Source organism: Thunnus thynnus, chromosome 18, assembly GCF_963924715.1.
Source record: "Thunnus thynnus chromosome 18, fThuThy2.1, whole genome shotgun sequence".
NCBI classification, from domain to species: Eukaryota; Metazoa; Chordata; class Actinopteri; order Scombriformes; family Scombridae; genus Thunnus; species Thunnus thynnus.
Genome location: NC_089534.1, coordinates 21,899,064 through 21,923,432, shown reverse-complemented (window position 1 = coordinate 21,923,432; position 24,369 = coordinate 21,899,064). Strand labels below are relative to the sequence as shown.

At 39.7% G+C, this 24,369-nt stretch overlaps 1 protein-coding gene across 2 annotated transcripts in view; it reads left to right on the top strand.

Moving 5' to 3' along the window:
• Nucleotides 1-24,369, top strand: part of LOC137169156 (cytospin-A-like) — a 94,266-nt gene that overhangs the window by 47,929 nt on the left and 21,968 nt on the right. For both annotated transcript variants that reach the window (XM_067572174.1, XM_067572173.1), the window contains exon 4: nucleotides 6,826-6,915. The gene's annotated coding sequence lies outside the window, so the exon portion shown is untranslated. The remainder of the gene's footprint in view (nucleotides 1-6,825; nucleotides 6,916-24,369) is intronic.

Below are 24,369 nucleotides of genomic sequence, written 5' to 3'. Positions count from 1 at the left end.
TATGCATCATTTTCATTAGTCAACGCCTGTTGGGTCAACACGCACCAAGTGAGTACACATGGGGATGTGACAACAGACATTTTGCATTCATTTTGTGATTTATCAGATTATCAACGATGATTCTCATCCCCTTTAAAAGCAATGTGGAGAGGAGATCCCCGTCTAGAAACGTGCTACATGCTACCCCACATTTACAAACCAACCAATCAGGATACAAGACAGAATACACAAGGGAGCTAAAAGGGAGCTAATGTATTGACCTCCAACTCAGAATTGGCATTTCATGTTACCGTCTTTTTCCTGGCCATGACAGAGTCAACATTCTCCTCCTATTTTGAGATTTTTCAAAGCATAAAAGTGCCAGCGCTTTGGTTAAAGGTTGATATGTCTCTTCATGTTTTTGTTTTTTTTTCTACTCACATGTAGCACTGCAGTCACCAGGCTGTAATCACATCTGATATGCCTCAAAGTCGATAATGTACAGTTTGACACAGACTGCGACCAAACTTTCATTGGACATTTCATCTTCAGACATCTGAGTATCACATTCTGATGTTTTGAGATATCTGTCAATCACCATGCCAGTATGATGGAGGTGGATGGAATTTTGTTAGTGGTACTAAAAGAACAAAACACACAAAGGGAATTCACAATTTTCATAGGAACTATTTTCTATCAATATAATACTGTAGATTACAAGAGGGTAATCCCAAACACATTGAATCCTGTCCACATAAATGTCATCCCTGCAGCTGCGTAATTGTTTATGTTATGCCTTATTTCCATTACAGGCTGATAAGATGTCTTTTGACAAATAATCCTGCAGAGTGCAGCTTTAAGCTCTTTCTCAGGTACCATGGCATTTACTTGTTCAATTACGACTGAAAATTGTTTTTAATCATCAAATGTTACCTTCTTGCTACAGGCTCATATGCTGACCTAAGTCAGCTAGCCTCTCATGTTCTCTTTAATTGATGCCATAGTGTGAGGGTAAAAGTAACTTAATTACAGATATAAACAAACAACCTGTACCCTCATATGCATTATTGATAATGTGCATATCAGGCTTTGAGAGGGAAAACACAGCCTCCATATCTGGGGCATTATCTGGGTTTGTTTTGGGCTGAGGCGTTGTGTGTGCCACACATATTGATTTTACCGCAAGGAAAGTGATTTATCAGATTTACTCAAGGAAGCTGGACACCATGTGCATAAATAATAAGGCAGTGCGGCCCTTATTTAATTGGGTAGATCTCTCTGCCTTTAAGACTGCAGATACACACATTCATTCACAGGCAGGTATTACTGAATGATTCCTTTCCTGTCCTCCCTACTTTACTCTTTGTCTCACACACACACAGGCGCACACACACACACACACACACACACACACACACACACACATACATACATAAATGTACAGGCTGCACATACAAGTAGGCTACACACTCCTACTCAAGAGGCAAGTGGATTTTCTACAACCTATTTGCAATGAAGAACTCTGGAAGTAAAACTGTGTGTGGAGAGGAATAAGATGGCTGAAAAGGACTGATGCCATACCTGCAGTATTCAAATAATACTTATAGGAATCAAAAGGTAGAAAGAGACAGCAGATAGAGGGAAAAAAGAGCATACCAGACAGCCAAAAAGTCCTGACAATGACAAAAAAGAGGTAGAGGCTATTTTTAATTATTTTCAGTTTCTGTAAAGTAACAATCTCAAAGATCTCCGTTTCATTCTCTTTGGCGGCACCTATGGAAATAAGCGGTAATTGCAGGTGTATTTTGGACTTCGCTTCCCAGAGATCCAAACAGTGTTGCCTGTGTGATGTCAGTCAGTTGGCAGTTGGCAACGCTAGCAGATACCAGAAAAAAACTGTATGCCACTTGACACACAAGTGAGTTGCAGACGCGCAAGTCTGTTGCGTTAACTCCACCCACCCTCTCTGACGGACCAGCCACTGCTGGGTGATGGAAAACGTGTCATTAACGGCACAGCTTGTGATTTTTTTCCTGGGAATGTCGCCACTGACACACAGTTCGTAATACTGCAAATGCAAGAGCTTTCATTAGTGGGCCATAGCCTCAATCGCCATTGTGTGATAGTGACTAAATAGACATTTATTTAAATGAAAATCTTCGATATTATTTCTTTAAACAAAACCATTAATGGTTTCATAATTAAGACAAATGAGTTCTCTAAAGGGGCAATCTCAGGTCTCTTGGTTCAAGTCCAAAAGAATGTCAACCATTATGACGCCATTAGATAAACAATGTCCCAGCAAACAGTTTTACAGGTTTACAGGGTGTGACATGCAGTTGGCCACTGAAAAAGTGAAAAATGCTTTCACACATTGCAAAAAAGGAACCATCGTGAATTTAGTCCAAGTTTGTTTTCTCTCGTGACCTTTTAATGAAGCCACTAACTGGGGATGGGTGGCATGTTTTACATGTTTAAATGCTATTCAGCTTGTTTCAAAATGAAGATAATGATTCCCAATAATGTCTTTATATTCCTAAACCGAGACAAGAAATTTCAATCAAACAAACATTAGCTAGCATGAAATCTTTTCTCTTGTCTATGGATACATCTCGCAACGTATGAGATTCAACCAAAAACCTGATTAAAGGATTCCACAAAGCCACAGAGCACAGTTGCACTTTTTTTCCAGTTTCAATTGTTGTTGTGCTTTTTCACAATAAGCCGGATATTTTCCTCCAAGAGAGTTGGGACACTTCCAGAGTCTTATTAATTTGTTCTCATTTGGCTGTCTCACAGTTAGCACACTATGGAGACAGGCTGCTAATGAAAGTAAAAGCAGGATGTGGAGATAATTACAGTTACAGGCAGATCAGCTGCTGTTCTGAATCCATTACCATGTCATTTGGCTGTGATGGTGACTTCTTGCAAATTTTCCTCATGACAAATAATGAAGTTGTCAATATGGCAGCCGTATGTTAATCCACAGTGAGAAAACATGCTCTTACTTAGATTACATAAAATAGTATTTAACCATGAGAGGACCCAATAGTGACCCAATATAAACAAAACACAATTCAGTTGCATGTAAGGGAAGTCTGTATTCTATCTTGTACCATAAATATACCAAGAACCTTGACTGTAATTAATAACATCAAAGATTAAATGAATAAATAGGACTTAGCATGCAACTTTGGTTTAATTAATTAGTGAATTATTTAGTCTTGTCACGGTGGAGTGCGGGCAAGTGGTCCCAAGTGCAGCCAATGGAGGCAGGCAGGGTTCAGTGAGTTTATTGTCTAAAGAGAAAATTCAAAAGCTCACAGGTATGGGTGGCAAGTCCTAACAGTCCAAACAGCAGTTGCATCAAGTCCACAGAGTTGCAGGGATGAAACAGGGAAAAGTCCAGACAGGCAAGCAGGTGCAGATATGATACAGGTTCAGGTAACAGGATTCAGGAAAAATATTCTGATTTATAATACAGTGCGCACACACATCCTAGGCTGGTTTCCCTTTAAAAAATCACAATCAACTCGATATTTGGTGCACATGAGAGAGCGTCTTGTCCTACCCTTGTAACGCCCATAGTTGCCCATAAATAGTCGGTGAAATGCCCCAAATTAATATTCATTTGACTGCATGAAGACAACCATGGCAAACACTAACAGAAAAGCTAAAAAAAGAAATTTCACACCATGTGGAATCGAACTTCTTGTTGGGGAGGTTGAGACAAGAAAAAATATATTGTTTAGTGGACTCAGTGTGGGCACTACAAATGCCAAACAGGGTTTAGAGTGGCAGCATGTGGCGGACACAGTGAATAATGCTGGCTCAGAAGGTCGGATCCTCTCCAAAATAAAAAAAGAAGTGGTCCGACATAAAAGTAGAGTGTTTGTGCCACTGGCGGGGGGAAAGGGATACCGGAGCTCACCCCCCTTATGAGTGAATTGCAGGAATTATCGGGGAATCTCTCCTGAGTAGTGACGGAGGTGGAGGGGGACACAGATATGCAAGACGCATCGGATAACCCTTGTACGTAATTTGTATTCCCTCGTTAGAAAAAAGAGTAAACCAAATGCCTTCAAGTTGTGTTTAAATATTTATTTACACAGACAAATGAGACATTTTCTATTGCTTTTAGTCACTGTGTGTTACGGCAGGGTCGATGCCGCTGCAGCTGAGCTGAGTGCGCCCAGTTTGGTGGACTCCACTGCACCTTGTGCGTCTCAACCCTCCAGCAGACTCCTCACAAATGCAGGTTGCCAAGGAGTTAAAAGAAATAAGACTTGTTTTATGTGACACTTCTGTGATCTTTGCAACTTATTTTACTATTAATAACTGCACACTATATACTGTTTAGCCTACTTTAAATCAATATCTTGCAGATCCATCCCTTTCCTTTCTATTTAATATTTAAAATTTAAACCTGTTAGCTGCTCCTCTTACACAGAATATATTTTACATTTTTCTGCTTTTGTAAATTCATTCCTTTTTATATTATTTTAGGATTACTTCATTTTTGTGTACATTTAAGACTGCTGCGCACCACAACACCAACGCAAATTGTGCTTCCCTGTATGTACTTGGCAATGAACACAATTCTGATTCTGATAAGCTTTACACTGAAAGATCTACTTGATAAATAATGTTATGTTTATCCATATGTTGTGTTTTTACAAGTGACGCCTGTGAGGGTTGAGGGGTTCTTTTGCAACAACAGATAGATATCTCAGTTTTTATTCATTATCCTAAATCATGTTTTTTATTTGTGTGTGTGCTCCAGGGAGTATCAATCAAACAGGTGTTTGTTTATTCATTTTGAGAATGGCTTGTATCCATTTTGGCAAATGAACTCTGCATGCAATACATGACAGGTAATATTTCGATTCATTTTACCCAATGGTATCAATTTCAAACCGTTTCTCGCATTTTATCTGTCTGCCATCGGAGTCGCAGTTTCTCATTTCTCCAGTTTATGTGCGTATGCATGGGTCAGAGTTTTCGTGGAGGTCCGCACATTCTCCCATCAAGTCTGTTTTATATAAATCCTAAAGTTTGCTTAGAAAGTGGCGTACGCCTTCTTTTGTGTGTACGCAATGTTTATAAATGAGGCCCCTGGGTCAATATATGAAGTGAGTGACTGACGAAGGAATGAGTTGGAGATGAGGACTGGGCGGAGTGGGCCAGGCCAGGTAACTGCAGGACTGATGAGAAGTGGGAACAGGTGTTTAGATGGGGATAGGAAGTTAAGTCCAAGGGCATCTGGTGGACAGCTTGAGGATGGCAGGTCTGGGGAACTGGAGGAAAGAACATGGTACTGGAGAAGTGAGCAGGGACTGGAGACAGAGAGCAATGCAGAGGGCTGGGGTGAGAGAGTGTGGCTGCAGAGAGGGACTGAGGAGCAGATTATGACAAGTCTACTTTGTCAAAGACAAGATAGCGTGTACAGTGATGTATGTATTGTCTTGAAAGATTTACGGTGTTCCTAATATTTTGTCCACTCCATTAACATACATGATGGGGGCAAAATATTAGGAACACTTTTTAATGTAATGCACTCCAGTACACCAACAACACCCACTACAACCTCAATAATAAATATAAAGTAAAATTATCACCTTTCTGACAATATCAACAAAAACTGTAAATGTATAAGCTTTGTGTATACAGCTGTTTGGCATTGGCAGAGAAGATTTGGCAAATTTTTCATGGGCGCAACCCACATATTCAGCTCTGCTGCTCATCCCACAAATGCATGTTCCTTACAAATGTGACACCATTTAAAAGGGAAATAAACAGGCTTTTCAACGGTATAAGATTTTTTGCCAAGAAGCATTGTTACAACAAAGAAATGATCTACCAAACACAAATTTCCTTACTTTTTGTGCTAAGTTTATATGTGTGTGTGTGTGTGTGTGTGTGTGTGTGTGTGTGTGTGTGTAAATATAAAAAAAATAAACATGTCAGTGTTCTCTAGTGGACAAACTACGTGATAGTGACTCTGTTTTTGAATTACCTCAAACAAATCTTGACATTTTGTACTGCAATTAGATTATTTTATCAGTTTTGTTATTTTGTAGATGTTATTTTATCAATATTAATATATATATGAATACTGATTAAAATAACATCTAATTGCATTACAAAATGTCAAGATTTGTTCGAGGTAATTCAAAAACAGCATCACCATCACATAGTTTGTCCACTAGAGAACACTGACATGTTATTTTTCAACTGCCAGACATCCCACTTAGTACATAACTTGGTTATATGTTAAGGGATCCTTAACAAAAAATGTTGTTTATATTATGTGTTTATGTAAAAAAAAAAAAAATGTATCATTTTCTTTTTTAACTCTCAAATATCAGTATTGTAACTGGGCTCAAAAATCCAGTATTAGTTGGGCTAAGTAAGTAAACTATTTGTGAGAAATGTTTGTTTTGTCATTCAAATGTAATTTTAAAGTCACCTCAGGAAGTTTTAGTGTTGAATAAAATAATGACAGGAAAGAGAGGGAGCCACAGTTCAGTGGTGTAACAAAATCACACAGAAAACCTCTGTGGGTAATGTATTTTATCCGCACAACTACAATGTCAGGACATCAATACGCACATAGAAAAGTGTGTCTGTCTGCTTCCTGCATATTTCAGAGAAAAAACATGAATCCAGTTGTTCCAACACACTCTTTAAAAAAGAAAAATACAAGTTACACAACATCCATTTCAATACATTTAAGAATACATTCCATTCTCAAAACAGCCCCAAGGCATAATAGCCTATTGATCTCTCACAAAACTTTATCTGTAACTCTAATCTCTTTCTGTACTTTTACTTTTTTTTCTGCAGCCGATGAGAAAAAGTTTACAGCCTTCATGGAATAGCTGGTGTAGAGATGCTGGCACAAGAATAAGACTGCGGTGCTCCTCCTGGTGTATGGTGAGAAACATGATGTATTCAGTATTCAAACACCCACAGCAGGAGTTCAAGGAACTTAGCCTTCACCGTGCCTTTTTTTGAATATGGGAATAAGGGTACCCTTCACAAAAATGCTAAGTGGTTGCCAGGCAACACCAGATGTGTCAGTGGGAGACTGTTTGCAAGGTAGGTTTCACTTACAACTTTGTACTTATCCAAAGAGGACAAGAAGCACCCATAAATTAAGAGCAGGGTGAAAGATATATGAATATAAATACAACTCAAAACACATTAGAGCAATACATTTACTGTAAATGTTACTGCTTGCAAATACCAGATATATCCAGCAAGAAGGGCACGTGTCCAAATCAGTCATTTTGACAGATTATCCTGCCCTGCAATAATTAAACCACGTGCTGCTGCAGTGTTCAGTGAGCCGTCTGGCACATTAATGAGTCATAAGAACATGCTAAATGTGCCATAAAGGGTGACACAGACATTTATGATCAAACACACTTCACTGTACATCATTTCTCCATTTATTCTTACAACTGCCTTTAACTTTGGCCTTCTGCATTTCATGTGTGCTCTCTATCCTAGCATTAGGATTTGTCAGGAGCTCAGCATGCTAAAAGAAATAAGCATTTCATCTTTTTTCTCCAACATCAAACATCTCCTCTGGATTTAAAGTTTGGGATTTGGTTGCCTCTACCTCAAAGGACAAAGCAACGGTGTGTATGTTACTCTACAGGCCTCGTCTTCAGGATTTTTAAAGTACAAGCCTGTCACAGCACCAGCCCACATATAAACAAGTGCGATGACCTCGGCTGTCAGCTGAGTGGCCCACCTCTCCCCCCATGGAGGGAAAAATAGACACTCTGGTACCACTGTGACAGCAGCTATGGACACTGGGATTATATTTACAGCACTATCACAACAACACAGATGTAATGTGGCTGTGTTTTTGCTTTTTTTAGACAGTACAGTTAGGACAGAATGGAAAGAGATGGGTTTTTGTGGGCCTGGAGTATCAATACAGCAACATGTGTGACTCTGTTCATAGCAAGCGGGTAGTTCCAGGTCTGAAAAGTGAAGCCAATGCAGAAGTGACTTAAACCTGCATTCTCTCTAATGGCCATCAGGAGGCGACTCCACTGGCTCCAAAAAGAAGTCTATGAGAAAATGACCCTACTTCCCCCTCTATTTCTTACCTCAGTAAACACTTTCCTGATGAGTTTATGGTCTCAGTCACTAGTTTCAAATCTTCTTCAATGCAGCATGATGTTCATTTTGTAAAATATGTTCCCATTTGATTTAAATTTGACGATAAAGCAGGGTTTACTTTAGGATGTGGCTACCATGGCAACAACTTTGGTTAGATAACGTAAACATTTTGGTGGCCTAAAAATGTCTTGTACAGCGCTTGGTTGTACCAAAAGACCCTCTAAGGAGTCAGATGTTCAGTTTTTCCAGTAAGTACATTTTGTTTCAATGGTTTTAAGCCTTAGCATTAGCATTAGCATTATCACAGTTAATCATAGACTGTAAATGCACCATGCTAACCAAGCTAGCTGCTAGTGGCTAGTAGTTAGAGTGAGATCCACCTTCTTGTCTAAATATGGTCCATTATTTTTATACAGTCCATGGTTCATAGCAGTCTTGCCTAAAAAAAAACCTCTCTGCTTCTACAGTATATAATGTGTCTTGGGTCACTGTGTAATGTCAGACTTTCACCCCAGGCAATAAATACATCAAAACACACACACAGCTACACAATCACAGGCACACATACATACAGTCTGTTTACAAGCAAAGGCCTGTATGCCCACTCACACAGTTTGCTTAAAAAAAAAATCTCATAGTGGTCAGAAGCAAATGTCATCTTTCGAGGTGACATTCAGCTGTCTCATGACACCATTTCTACCATTTGAAAGGGAAGCGAAAAATTCTGTGCCCTTTATCCCTAATTCCCCTGTCTATACTGTCTTTTTAACAGCCCAACAATGACTATATGACCACTGTCACAACACAGCTACATGGGCTAATAATTCAAGCAAAATCAACTATCAAATGTGTTTGAATGTATTATTTATGTATTTAGCACGGTGATATATTGCCTTATCAGTTGACATTTCTGTTGAATATCTGCTGTAATTAGCTACCTTACTCACCCCTATTGTGCAAATGTGACTTGACTTTATTGATAGTGTCAAGCACAGGATACTGTAGCTGAAGAGAGCGAGAGTGAGGAGCTTTTGCAGAGACTAGTCTAGGAGGAGTAATGTTCTGCGAGTTCTGTCACCATTCCCACTGGTCTAAATGAGGTAGCTAGATTAGTTAATGCTCCTCTAAACTCCATCTTTGAATAACATTCAATTGCACTTCAAGTCAAAATGCAATCCTTGTGTGACCAATCAGTTACACCTGTGCCAACGTTAAGGTGATCAATCAATCAGCGCAATGTAATGTTGCATTTTAAGAGCCTGGGAGGGAAGATTCATGATCTCAAAATGTAGATGTGGAGCCCTACAACCCACTCATCTGCAGAGTAACTTGTTTAACTATGGTTACAGTTTGCAATGAAGGTTTTTTGCTTTGGTGTGTGTGGAGAATGAAAAGTGGAAGTCTGACAGGTTCTACATTTAGTTTGGAAACCAGCACAGCTCATCCGAACATGACACTGTCAAAAGTGTCAGACTTTGCTGCTGTCACATTGAAAATGGCTAAATTGTAAAAGTCTACTGGAGACTCGGAGGAGTACGCCATCAACCATGCCTTTTCAAAAACATAGCTAAACTCCTCCATCTCCTGTTCTGCGCCTCACACCGCCTAATGAGGCAGAAACCACTTGAAATGCTTTTCTACCAACGAAAATGCATGATGATTGCCAATCTAACAGCCAATCTACAGTAGATGCAGTACAGGCGAGGCATCACTGACTCATCACACAGTGTTTCTTCAGAACTAATGGACAGCTGGCAGCAAGAGTCCAGGTCATGCAGTCAGGCCCAGCCAGGCCAGACTCCCCCCAAGGTCACAGCCAGTCTCTCAAAGAGCCCTGGCACCAGAGAAGCAGATGGTGGCGAAATGATGGCCCATCATTACTCATCCAGCAGAGAAGATGGCGGTCTTTTGTGAGAAAAAGGCTTGTGGGGATTCTGCTCTTGGTATGTTGTGCTCAAGAATTTTTCCATGACCAAACACACTCTTTTTGCTGCAGAGGTGTTTTCCCTAAGTTAGTGTGAGGATGCACTTCTGTTAAAGGTGTCCAAAAGTGAACTTGGGGGTCCAAACTCAGTGTACACTCAATTGCAATTGTGACAACAGCAATTGCTATCCCAGTTAGACTCTGGTGATTCCACTTCATAACTGTACACCTGGGGCCAGATGCATAGAACTCTGTGTAGATTCATGACTAAAACTGTGTGTATGCACAAAGCTAGAAATATGCATACGCATTCTTTTCGTTAGATTTATATATAGCTGTGCATATTCATGTTTGTGTTTTATAAAACTGACTCATTGTGGAACTAGGCGCAGATGCACAAGTCTCATTTCCACTCCCACAATTAGCCATAAATGGACGAAGACACACCCTGAACAAGCTGTTGTCATATCAGTTCACTGCGTGCTCCACCAGTCTGTACTCCTGTCAAAGTTTATACCAGTTTATGTGCAGGAAATGGCGTATGCATGGTTTTCGTGTGTACACATTGTTTATGCATCCAACCTGATGTGTGTCAAAGTAATCTTGAAGGTCCCCTAAGGAGTTCGTGACCACAAGTAGTGCTATGGAACAACATTTTTGAGTGTTTCCCCATTTCTTTTGTATCATGCACATGCACAGGGATGCACATACATTCATGCAAACATGCAGGCAGTGCTATTCACATCCTGCTACCGGTTTCACTCTATTTCAACTGTTGGTGGTGGTAATGTGCCAGGAAACCGCAATGCGCTAACAAAGACAGTGAAGAAGAAGACTGCTAGCAAGAAAACATGGATGTAATATATGAAATATAAAAAAATCTACTTACAATGCTCTCACCACATTTGTTAGCCCTCAAGAATACACACGTGTTCTGGTTGAATATACCAAAACATGCTGAATGTAAACTTTTGTGTGTTTAAAAGAAAACTCCGTAGGGAACCTGAGGCTGCAACTGATGACATTTCACAAGTCCACCAGTACACATGTAACTGAGTGAGCATACAGGCCTTCAGAATACAAAAATACCTTTTCTGTTGTCATTCATCAAAAGCTCAAGCTTCATCCTAATGAACCAGAATATTAAATCATCTTTGTGCATCACCTCACCTTTAAAATGTAATACAAGTTTAAAAGCAGAGGAAGTTTCAGCGTTGAAGACTTAATTGCCATAGCAACCAGCAGATTGAATTTGGCTTGGTTGAGTTTAAAGCAGAATGGAGATACACTTATTACAACACTGTTACAGAAGCAGAGGCTTAGTCACCGCCTCTCTCCCAATCTCACTCTCGCACACAAACATACACACACACACACACACACACACTGACAAACATAGTGACCTGAATCTCAGCAGGCTATTGGAGTTCCCTTTTTTAGCTGTGGGACATCTGTGCTAGTGCAAGGCTAAAGGGGAGCAAGAGGAATACAGAGGAAGAGGTGTCTGAAGGGTTAGCTAGTTTTTTACTGGTGGTGCTCTGGCATCCTCAAAGCACTAATGTTATGTACAAAGATGATGAATAATAAGTTCCGGCAAAACAACACCCTGTGGTGCCTTCAAGAAAATGATATAATAAGAAACACTAATTTTTAAATAGTATAGACAATGAATGAGTGTATGGAGTCATGTCTGTCTGATTTCCTTTTTTTTTGGACATACTGGTTCCAGGAGTGCAGTGCAGAACACGTTTGTTCTGACTGATGCAAGCGGTCCTGAAGGTCTTGGTGACAGAGACAGCAAGATCTGGCTGCGTGTTTTCTCTACTGTCTCCCTGTATCTAGGCAACAGCAAACCACCACGATTATTACATCATCTGGCAGAGTGGGCCTCCCATGTATTAATCTCAAAGTAACACTTAGCTGAGCTTAGTGAGCGGTGAGCAAGAGGAAAGAGTGCTTCACACGTAGAGAGGGAATGATGGAGAACAGGGCTGAGGGTTATGGCATGAGGAGGGTTTGTGTTTGTAAGTATGTGTGGGTATGGGGGGGGTTGTGGTCAGTTATAGACTGCACTGCTTCAGTGGCTTATGACTCCTTCTGGTGATCTGTAGGAAGGAAGTGCAACCGCACTGGCCTAACTGGGTAGCAGGGTGGATTGTTGTTCCATAACACAGCATGAGCCAGGGAGTCTCAGGAGGACAGTAATCTCAGTTTCAGGAATTACTTTTGTGCTATTTTCAAATCATCCAACTTGTCAGCTGTTGTTAATGTTATGATGGTGTCCTTGAATTACATTTCCTGACTTTAAACCTGCATTAATTGATTTGTTGGCCACTTGGGGGACACAACATTGTCATATGTTAAGTTGCCATGGCAAACGTCTTGGCAAACTGTTGCTAATTCAAACATCCAGCCGACACATATCAACATAAGCATTCATTGGGAATTGTGTTTGTGTCCACCTGTAATTTAGATATGCACTCTCCTTTGAGCTTTGATTTGATGTCTAACTGCTTAGGAAAATATTTGGCTCTTTAGCAGCTAAATGCTCCACTATGTTCACCAGCCAGTTGCTAACTTTGTTCTGTTGTTTGGTGCTGGGCAGGTAGTGTACAGCGGGTTTTTAGGGTTTTTAGAGCGGCGACAGTGAGCTAAAACAGTAAAGTTGCAGATCAGTGATCTAAAACACTGTGTAGAGCTGAGTTTAACTGCAGAGTCAGGTGATAATTATCTGTGGGTTCATCACTATGAGCAACCCCTTTCACATAATATCAAATATTGATTATAATAGCTTCAAGTTTTTGTCAAAACCGGAATCAGCAGGGCACGTCTGTTAATTTAGTTGTTTTAATATGGTTTTAAGGGCTCTATCTAGTATTTCACCATCTGAAGTTGGGTGAACAGCATTCACATACAGTATGAGTCTGGCCTAGAAATGAGGTTCTGTTAACCGTTGTATCCCAAAATTTATAACCACTAAAAAAAATACAGCATCCAATTATGTGGAAAAACATCTTCAAAAAAGCAAAATAAAGTTTTTAGGGATCTGGTTCTGTAGCAAAAGTGTGTACGAACAAACAAGATGCTGCACACTCTCTCCCTACTTGCATGCACCCGCCAACCACACTCACACTGTATGAATAATACATTTAATGCATCAAACAGAGCGATAACTAATACAGTTTGTCATGCCACCAAATGACTATTAACTCTATTTACTCACTTCTTAATCAAATTCCAAAAACAAGTGTCTGATCATGTGCACAAGATGTTTTCTTCAGCCACACTTTGTGTAACCAGATGTCTACGTCCTGTAGCCCATCAGTGCTGGGGTTTCAGGCACCTGTGTGTTTCTGCATGTACACAATGTTTAAGCCCACATGGAGCTCTGACCATACAGTTTTATTTACAGTATGCACCATTGAAAACTAATAATAATGATAATCATTAGGTATAACAATGTGCTTCTGAGCTGCTGCGAGTCATTCTCCTTAACTGAAGTATCAATGGGAAAAAAAAAAAAAAAATTAAGTATACACTACATATTATAGTTATGTTTGTGGGCCATATGATTTTAGTGAAGTTCAGTCCAGTTTTGCATTTTAATCAACTCTGTTCATATTGACTTTTTAAACGGGCAATAATGGAGATTTGTGCTGTCCCATATTGCACAAAATAGCCTTAATATATCAGCGGGGGTTAATAGTATTATTGATAAATACCAATGACTCAGTAATTCCTTGGCCAGGTGCTGAGATTTGTGGCTTTCAAAACTCGATTTCTGGCTCATACCCTGTTTTAGAGGAAATCCTTCTTATATAACTAATATATTTTCACATGTCTTTACTGGAAGTCCCAAGACCGTTTTTTTGTTCTGTGCAATGTGTCATTCTTCTTAAACTCTGCCGAATCCTTGGGAGACAATCCAGGTCTATTCCTTTTTCAAGAAACTTAATGAACAACTGAGAAACCACTTAAATGATTTCTTATTTGAAGAATGATTGTGGCATTTTAAATGAAAATTTAGCTTAGGTTGTGTGGAACGTCATGGCAAAATGTATTCTTTTTTTTAAAATTGTTTATAGTGATATAATTAAAGGGGACATATCAGGTCTATATTTATATTCTGGGGCTTCTACTGAAATATCTTTGCATGATTTACTGCTCAAAAAACACGTTATTTATCTTATACTGGCCCTTTATGAAGCCCCTCAGTTCAGCCTCTGTTTGACTCAGATCCTTTTTTTAAGGTCCCGCTCCCGATGAGCCCACTCTGTTCTGATTGGCTCCTGGAAACTGAACCAAGAGAACAGAAAATCCCAAAAAGCATGATTTGTCCCCTTTAGCAGCACAAAACTACTTTCACAGAGTCAATGTGTAAAGACTTGTAACAGAAAGACAGCAAAGAAAACCAAACTGTAGCCTTCCCTTCACGACCAAAATCCACCTCTTTTTCTGTCAAAACTGAGATTCTTTTTTCCTGCAAAAACTTCTGCAGCCAGGTGACTGACAGACTGTTACCTGCTTCATTTTCAGTTAGGTATGGCTGCTGGCTACGTCTCAGTATTTCAAACACCTGATAAGTAAGTCTACCAACAAATTCAAGCCCTCCCGGCTTTAAAACTCCTTGTTGTAGAGTTTTAACTGGAAAAATTTGTCTTTTACAAACTTTATAACCTATTTTTTGTTTTGGTTTAATACAACACTGAATTGATTTTAGCTGATAACATGAGGGATAACTCACAGCTAAAAGCACAGCTCTTCCAGGTGTAAAAATTGAGGATTGGACATGATTTTTGAGTCCCCCTTTACATTTAGTTTCAAGCAACTCAAGTTTTTAGCGGCTTGACCTCATTTCTTCAGAAAAAAATTCTTTGATTGCGACCATTTTGATGTCCTGCTGTGGTGTTTCCATCAGCTGTGTTTTGCTGCGCACAAGCAGCAGTGAGGCTCTCGCACTCAAGTGTGATTTGTCAAAGCAGTCTGACATTCAGCAGAAGCTGTCTTCTCTTAAGATACAAAGAGCACACTGCAGTGACAGAATATTTTAATAAAGATGCTTCTGAGGGAGATTACACAAGGACAAACTGGGTATTTCACACAGCAAGATTTCTTATTATGCCCAACTGCAGTCACAATAGTAAGCTTTTGTCCTGGTTTCAGAGCGATTTGGGTGGTAGCTTGCTGTTGTAAAGGGTTTTGCGCAGGGATAACTGGTTGACTGGTCCATTGGCAAATATGACAGAACTAAAAATCAAATCAGAACCCTCCAAGAAATTAAGACATTAATCTAAATGATTTTTTGCAAGTACAACTATTTGCTAATATGTTTTTCAATAAAGCATGCAGTGTAATTCCACAGGGCTGGTTGCTTTTTTTCCATGCAAACAAAAATTAAACAGCAACTCATCCAACAGATCCAGGTCTGATTTTATTAAGAATCACCTGTTCATACATTTTCGTCTCCCCTTTACAAATAAATCCTACCATGGAAATTGATCTTGGAATGTAGACCACAAAATCAATAAGAGTATCTGACATCAGTATGTACGTGCACCTCACTGTACCTTAATTGTGTTTATTGGGGAGCAGTTAATTACTAGAAAGCACTAGAGAGCACATGCCTCCACCAAGGATGAACCAGCCTCTAGATTGCATGTTGATTGGCTGGTGGTGGCTGTGATTTCTTTGGGAATATTAGTTTTCTGCAAGGACACTGTCTCCAAAACTGTTAAACTCAGACTCATGATTCATGGCTGTTTAAATTCATTGCGCCATCTATTCAATTTTGCAGAGTCTAAATTTGGTTGCAGATGCAAAATGTATGAAAGAGTCATGGCAGTGTATCTCCAGTAATGCCAAAAATCTTTGGCAACCAGTTACAGGAAATATCACATCATATCAAAAACAGTTTTTGCCACGCCAGCAACATGGCTCTAGGGATGACAATGTCATGAAATCACCCACACCCTGTCTTTTAAAGATTCTTTTTAGATATTTTTGCCTTCATATTTAAGTAGAAGGAGCTCCCACAGTGAGCTACTAGATGAAGCGCTGCAGGCGACAGGCTGTACACCTCCAGCTCTTCAAGCAAACAACTTCACTGTGCCCTGATTTTGTCTGGAAAACAACTTGTGCTGTGTACAGCATGAAATCAGATTGCAGTTGCAGTTATTTTTGACTGGTGTCTTTATTAAAGTTTGAGTTTGTTTGGCTGCACTGTAAACAGATAAAACAGATGCTCTTCTGTTGCATTTCTGTAGCTGCTCAAGGAGTGTTTTCTATGGTATTAAACCGCACTCGCTGTTACCACAGTAACCACAGGTGTCGCCATCAGGATTGAAATTTTCAGGGAATTCATCTTTTTTTAAAACACAATTTTGCTTCTATGCTCTCTCTGGAGTAATGAGCCAAAACATGGAGCACATCCCATTATCTGCCAATTGGCAGCACTATCTGCACCAGAAACAACACACTGCTCCTTTGTCCATGGCCGTACTCTCAGTGAAATTTAGGTGTTTTAAAGATATGTTTCTAACAGACTGACAACGAGGACTGAAAACACCTACTTCTAGGAGACAATAAGCTGGTTTCTTTCAAACTGGCTGCCTGGGTGTGACACTTAAGACTCAGCATGTTAAACTTGAGAACCCTGAACGGGATCATGGGATATTATTATTCCTATAGACTGTTGATCCAAGAGACCAGAGAGCTTTGATTTTTGGTTTTAATGGGCTGACTAAATAATGGCTTGGAGAGGAGGTGCATGCTTTTACCCATCTCTCCCTCTTCTGAGCACACAGCATGACACACAGTACACACATGCCCAGTCTCTAAAGTGGTCAATCTAAAAGCCTTGAAGACAAATGCACTCTGTGACTAAATCTATACCCTTTATACTTTCCTCTGAATTCTGTAAGGACTTTTGCGAGATTTTCTGAGGAAAGTTGTCCCCTGGTGGAAGTGTTTCTATCTCAGAGAAAAAAAAGCTTTTTTTTTTTTTTTTTTGTACAAAAGAGGTCTATGGCTGCACTGCAGTATTAAATCAGTAATATTCAATATTTTTCTTGAATTCATTCCAATAACAAGTATTGGTGTCAGAAAAACTCACATCAATGAGCCACACAGTTGCGCTGGGTGACATGTTCCTTCATTACAATGAACACAAACACTGTAGTTTATTTTCAGTCAATCTTGCATACAGTGGATCGTCCTGTTGCCGTAAATAGTCCCAAAAACAGTCCACAGCAAATAGTCAATTTTACTTCTGTTGGAGTATTTTGCTAAAGAATTCTGTTTGGATACTACAGCACAAATCTAGCTGATAACCTCTACTGCCTTTGTTATTATTTTTTAAAAACTGGTCAGTGATGACATGAATGAACATTGAGCTGAATGATCTGAACCCTTGATTGGCAGATGTCAACACTTTCCCCTCCCTGTGCGGGCTCCTGTGAGGAAACCAAGACAAGTTCCAGAATTTTCCATAATTAGTTGTCAATTAAACTGTCACCACCAGCAGGTGCCAGCCTGTGTTGTCAGTGTTCTCACCTCTGTGTGCCATGAGACATCAGCGCACAGGCCATGATCTTAAAGGCTTTTGTGTTTCTGTGGTGACAAACATACTTATCTAATCCCTCACAAATTAAGACGATTAGCGATTGCTGAAGCCGCTAAAAGGCCTCAAACTAAGTGGCTGGATTTCATTCACACTGCAATGTTCTTCACTCGTGGATTTTACTTCGGGTATGTAGCATTTACATCCCTGCATTGCTAAAAAGTCCATTTTACCAAACCTCTTTAGAGCAGCAGTATAAGCAGTCTCAGTCCCCCTATATTAAAATTATGTTCTCTTAAAAGGATTAACATCTTCATAACCATGATTTGAAAATGAACCAAAATGCCAAATTGACTCAAAAGTGAACTCAAGACCATCCGCGAAAGGCCTGATGGGTCCCTATTGAGTGTAATATCCAAGAATATTAATATTCCACTTCCATGCTCAAGTTGTACTGATGAGCCAAGAGTTCGCTGTTCAGGCCAGAATGACGGTGCTGTATACCAGCAGCCTGCCAGAGTCAAGTAAAAACCTCTTACATAGGCTGTTTCCAAGTGGGCAGAGCCTTCTGATTAGACACTAGTTAGGGATTTGCCAAAGTGATTTGAAAGTTGAAAGAAAGGTTCACAAGTGGAAAGTTATTTTTTATTTGAAATCAAATACAAAGGAAGTTGAAGAGTTGTGAAGCTGTTTACACTGTGAATGCAGGACAGCAAAAAAAAAAAGTGTTTTAACTGATCACCTGCAAAATACTTATCTGTACTTTTCTGTGCATGCCTGCTCGCATGTTTATGTACATGATATAGAAACATAGAGCATGAGTCAGAGCATGTGATCATCCTTCTGAGTAAACCAGTTAAGCAGTGCACCCTGACATGCCCTGCTGGTGTTTTATCTCGTCCGAGGTGCTCAGGCTTCCCCTCTTGCCTGACTGGATGCTGGTTTAGCACATTAGTATTAGCGCTCTGAATTCCCTGTGTGGACATGTACCACCTGGCAGGCATTGCTGCGCTGCGTGAGTCAGAACACTCTGGCCATTAACACACGGCAGGTACCATGGCATTGGCAAAGGATCAAACCTATGTGGTAATGTTAACCTTAGTGTCCACACACACACACACACACAGAGCTTCTCTCCTGCCCTGATTCCTACTGATTCCTACCGATCCCCAGAGTGTGATAGACTGAGATGACTGCTACCACCCTGCTTCTCTACAGGCTAACCCTGCACACAGCACATCCCATTATCTGCTAACCCTGTTCACTATAGATGCTGCCAGGGAAAACACACACACACACACACACACACACAAATCAATTTCACGCATGATGGCATACCGATTAAAACTACATGTCTCAATAATGTTGATGCTGATATCTTGATTTCTATGGTATGGATTTCAAATGTAAACTCAAATACCAAATTGATTTGCTTTATGTATCCAATGTTGTTGTTTTTTTGGTAACATTTCCTGTAGTTTCATCAAATACAACATTTATGCCATGTTCATATTAATGAGCACAAACACAATAAATGATAAAACAACTGGATGCTGCCCAACACCAAACAGCAGAGAGACAAAGTTAGCAACTAGCTGGTGAACATAGTGGAGTATTTAGTTGCTAAATATAGTCACATGTTCCATGTGCGTCTTATAATCATATATTCCATCTAAACATTTGGTGCTCATTCAGTCTGCATACAACACTGAACTCTGCATCACTGCTGCATGCTTTCACAAATTTAACATGTTTTTCAAATGTTGTCTCTGTGTCACGCTTGCTCAGATTTGTTCCAGAACATCACATGAGCAGAGACACACCGCTAAACTAAAATATGTATTGATGCAATACTGTAAAAAGTTAAAACCTTGACATGAGTGCCCTGACTGAAATAGATGTGGATTTCGGACTGTTGGTCCAAAAATTGCTTGTGATGGGCATTTTTCTACATTTTTCTGTTTTTCTGTTTTTTCATAGACCTAACAATGATTTAATCTACAGTATAATCAATCATGAAAATAAATCTTAGTTGCAGCTCTACTTATACATTTGCAATAACAACCTCATAAGGTCAGATAACATGTCAGCTGTTTTGGCCAAAATAATACATGCAGCAAAATAATATGCATTGATGCAATACTGTAAAAAGTTAAAACCTTAACATGAGTGCCCTGACTGAAATAGATGTGGATTTCGGACTGTTGGTCCAAAAATTGCTTGTGATGGGCATTTTTCTATATTTTTCAGTTTTTCTGTTTTTTCATAGACCTAACAATGATTTAATCTACAGTATAATCAATCATGAAAATAAATCTTAGTTGCAGCTCTACTTATACATTTGCCATAACAACCTCATAAGGTCAGATAACATGTCAGCTGTTTTGGCCAAAATAATACATGCAGCTTTAAAAATAACAAAAATGAAAAAGGTTCATCCGAAAAGTTTACACGAGGCCTAGTTTAATTACAATGTTCATTTGACAAAACTCACCCAACACTAAAAAAACTACCAGATACGACGGTTGATGAATCAAAGGGCAGCTCCACCCTTCAAACAGATGCAGGTAGCACATTGACAGGGCAGAGCTTCAGGATCAGGAATCCTGTTGCTCCCAGGATTGCCCTGGCCTCCATACAGCAGGGACTCTCTGTTAAGATCTGCACTGCATCATTCTGTCAAGTTAGAAAGATCCTTTTTGCAGCTATTTTAGACACGTTCTGTCCCTGTGGTGGCCTCTTTGTCTGGCCAGGAATCACTTGTCACCTTTGTCACCTTGTAAGCAAGAACCCCAGGAGTCTGGGTTTCTGGCTTTACCGCCTTGGGGGATACATTTACAGCAACTACACGCATAAAACTGCACAAATGTAGCTCACAGAATGTAATGTGAGTTTACATTGTCCAGAGTTTACAGTCAAAACCATCATTTTCTGCATTCACGTCTTTTCACATCCTGTTTCTCTGTCTCTCTCTTCCTAACCTCCTTCGCCCCCTCGCTCTCCTGATCTCACTCTTCTCTCTCGCTTTTTCTGTCACTCTGACTCACTATCTCGTGTACACAGCATGCACACATGCACACATATATACACACACACACACACACACCACAGTAGCTTTTATAGGCACACACACTTTGTCAATGACCACTCCGGATATCACGCACGCCTGATAATTCAGGCTTCCTAACACACCAACACATACACACTTGCACATTTGCAACAGCACAGCTTCAAGATTAGCAGCTACTACTAGCATGACACACCGGGAGAGAGAGTACAACACACACTAACACACTGTACTATCACACTACTGAAGATACTGAGCTGCAGGCACACACACACACACAGTCACACACACACACACACACACACATACACATACACACTTGCAGATTCACTGCCATAGAGCTTACAGTAATACTACCACAATAGCGTAAGCATATCCGTCAAAGGCATACGTGTTTGTGTGCCTGTTAACACACCGACACAGACACACACTTGCACACCCTGGCCCAGATCCCTCTTATGAAGCAGCACTGTTTGGTGGAATGTACAGCAGAAGGGGGGGAGAGAAAAAAAAAAACGCTACAGCTCCTGAGTATCTCCATGGAAACAGGCTGGAGTGCAGCATATCCCGCTCAGCATACTGTCAGAGACTGAGGATAAATCCAGTCCTCATTAGGGAAGCCAAACCACACCACACACCAGGCGGTTGATTCCATTATTAATTGCAACAGCTTTTTCACAGGAAAAAAAAAAAAAAACATGCACACATGCTCACCTGGATGAGGGGTTTCCTCATGCTCCAAGTAGTCAATACCCCCTGACTCACTTATTGGACTTCAACAAGAGATTCTGTCCTCGACTAATCAATGCAGATTGTATGATTTTCATGTATGCTAACTCAGTCTCATTAATTTCTTGCAGATACTTTGAATTTACCATTTTACCTCCTGTAGTTTGTACAGTAACTGCCAGCTAACAATCATTCTTTGACTTTTGATATCACTAATATCTGATTTTTTTTTTTTTGCATCCCCTGCAGTCAAAAGAAAAGTGTAATGCTGCGTCTGAGTCCTACAGAGCTAAAAGTTTGAGCGTGGTTCTCACTGTAGGTCTTATGCTACAAACTGTGGTGCAGAAAAGTGCTTCAGTGTGATTGTTTCAAAATGATAATTAGTGACAATGAAGGAGCTTGCATTTGCATCTGGTTGAGATGACACTCACCAGCTCTCCCTTACATAAGATATGTGGTACCAACACTATCTGTTACATCGACATCATGTGGTCAATACACACGATTTCACAAAGTATATCAGAGTCTTATTTTCTCCAGAACGTTGCACTACATCTTCTGAAATTCACAGTTATTTTCTCTGGTTGAAAAAGACCAAGAGAGTATGCGTTTACACATGTTCTCCGTACGAAACAATAAATTGTATCAATCACGCTCTCTGCTGCCAACATCCAGCTCACTCCTCTGAATACTCTCTATATTCAAAGTCTTATTCACCCCTCCACTCACTCGTACACCCACACAGCTTCGCTCACTACCTAACATGGTATTATACCAAGCACCACTAGGAGGGATTAAAACTGGGAACTAGGATTCTGGTTATTTCCATCCAGTTTCTCTTCATTTTGCCACTGAACACCAGGTGCCCAGGAAACATTAAGATAACAGAGATGAGATGAAACTTTAATGAGCCCTGCGGGGGGTCTCGGGTCGCTGCTGCAGCAAAAGAATAGGATAGACTGTAGACAAGAATTCCTCAGATGAAACATATTGCTGAGTAAAGATAAGACATCTGATTAAGGGTTGCAATTTTCTAATATTTAATAGCCCAAACAATTAATCAGTTACTCCAAACTATAGTAAGATATATAAATTAGATATGTCATTGATTGATTGGAAATAACAGTGAAGGAAAGGACAGATTTTCAAATGTGAAATGTCAACTGTTGATACAATATTATGTTATATTTATAGTCAGGTGTCACATTTACAGACACTTCATGTATGAGGTGAATTTAACATGCCGTTTTTAAACACTAACTATAATGTAGTATCTTCTGTTCTTATGTTGTCTAGAATTGTAAGTATACTTGAGACGGATATTGATCAGAAACTAAGGCGACAAAAGTCTATAGTCTTTGATTTGCAGATTGAGACAAAAGCAATGATCCAACGCTTTATTCAACAAAAGTTCTGAATGAATTGTCTGTCAATTTCACCTTTTTATATTGTAGACACTGAACAAGAAGTGGGAGAAAATGCTGAGGTGGCTAGCAAGAAACAAGATGGTGATGAGAAAAATAAGAGATGTGAAATTGTAACAGCTAAATAGGTAAACTGTTAAAAAAAATAACCCTGCATCATTGACATGTAATTTAATTGTAGGATCCTGGGAAAGTGTCATTCTCTGAAGTGGTTGCTCTCAACACCACCCTTACCTCTCACTTTTATAGAAAACCTGCTACTGATTGGTTTTTACTATTTGAATCAGATAAAAATCTGTGGCGAAAAAGTGTAGTTTAGAGCAGCTCAGACAGACTAAGTAACATGCTAAATTTGAAATATTTAGTATTCACAATTTGTTTGGTATTGATACAATAAATGCCAGAATCTACAGTGACCATGCAGAGTGTTGCCGCCATGACGAGGAAACAAGTGCCAACGACAGAAAATACAAGTGAGAGGTCATCCCAGCAGTGCCAGTTGGACTGACAGGTGATCATGCAGTACAGAAGTTGTCTCCCCCAATAAATTATTTCTAAATAAATGAAGTAGTTGAAAATATATATTTAATAAAAGCCGACTCCGCTTTTGAAATTATTAACACTTTCTGAAGGTTTTGTTCAGGCCATCCCCCACCCCAATTTGTAATGAGATCTGCCCTTGAGATTATCACTCCAAATTTAACTTAACTCACTGGCATTTCTATTATTGTCCTTCTCTGCACCCAGCAATGAATCAGCTCACCAGTTAATGGCTGGTTAATCATTCCATCCTGACCTCCAAACCCCCGCAGCAAAACAAAGAGAAAAGATGTCATCAACAGCCAGATGCACTGCAGCTTTAATCTTAAAGACAAACACAGACTCTCTGTGACTAAAACTAAGAGGGTAAATAAACAAATGAGCCATTTTATAAGCTGTGTCAAATGACTGATTCGCCGATTCCCAAAGTAGGAAAGCTTCACTGTGAGATATAAAATAAATTCTAACATGCAGAAAATGTTTCATCACTCTGTTCACCAAATAGAATCACTGTCAAATCAACCACCAAGCATCAAGAATGCAGGAGGACAGAAAAAAGAGTTCAAACGTTACTTGTTCCGATTGTGGCAGAGCCTGAGTATCAGTCCATCTGACAAACTATCTGGTCTAAATTTCCACAACTACTGACAGATGGCCAGAATTTGGTGCAGAAATTCATGGTCCTCAGTCAAAGTCTCCCTCTTATTTTGTTGAGTCCATGACCTCTTGTTTAGCACCACCGTCAGGTCACCTGCTATTAATATGTGATCTGTATCTGGATACTTTATCTGGATATTTACTTCTGATCCATCAGATTTGCATTTACACCTGGTGGTAATAAGCGTTCTTGTTACCTCAGTTCTACCTGTGTTGTGAAGACTTATCAGCAAACATGGTGCGTGCCAGATTGAGGGAAGCAATGCCATGAATGGACAGCATTAATTCTTAAATCACTTAATGAGAGGGAGGACTTCTAGCTACTGCTACTACGTTTAGATTTTTCCAAGCT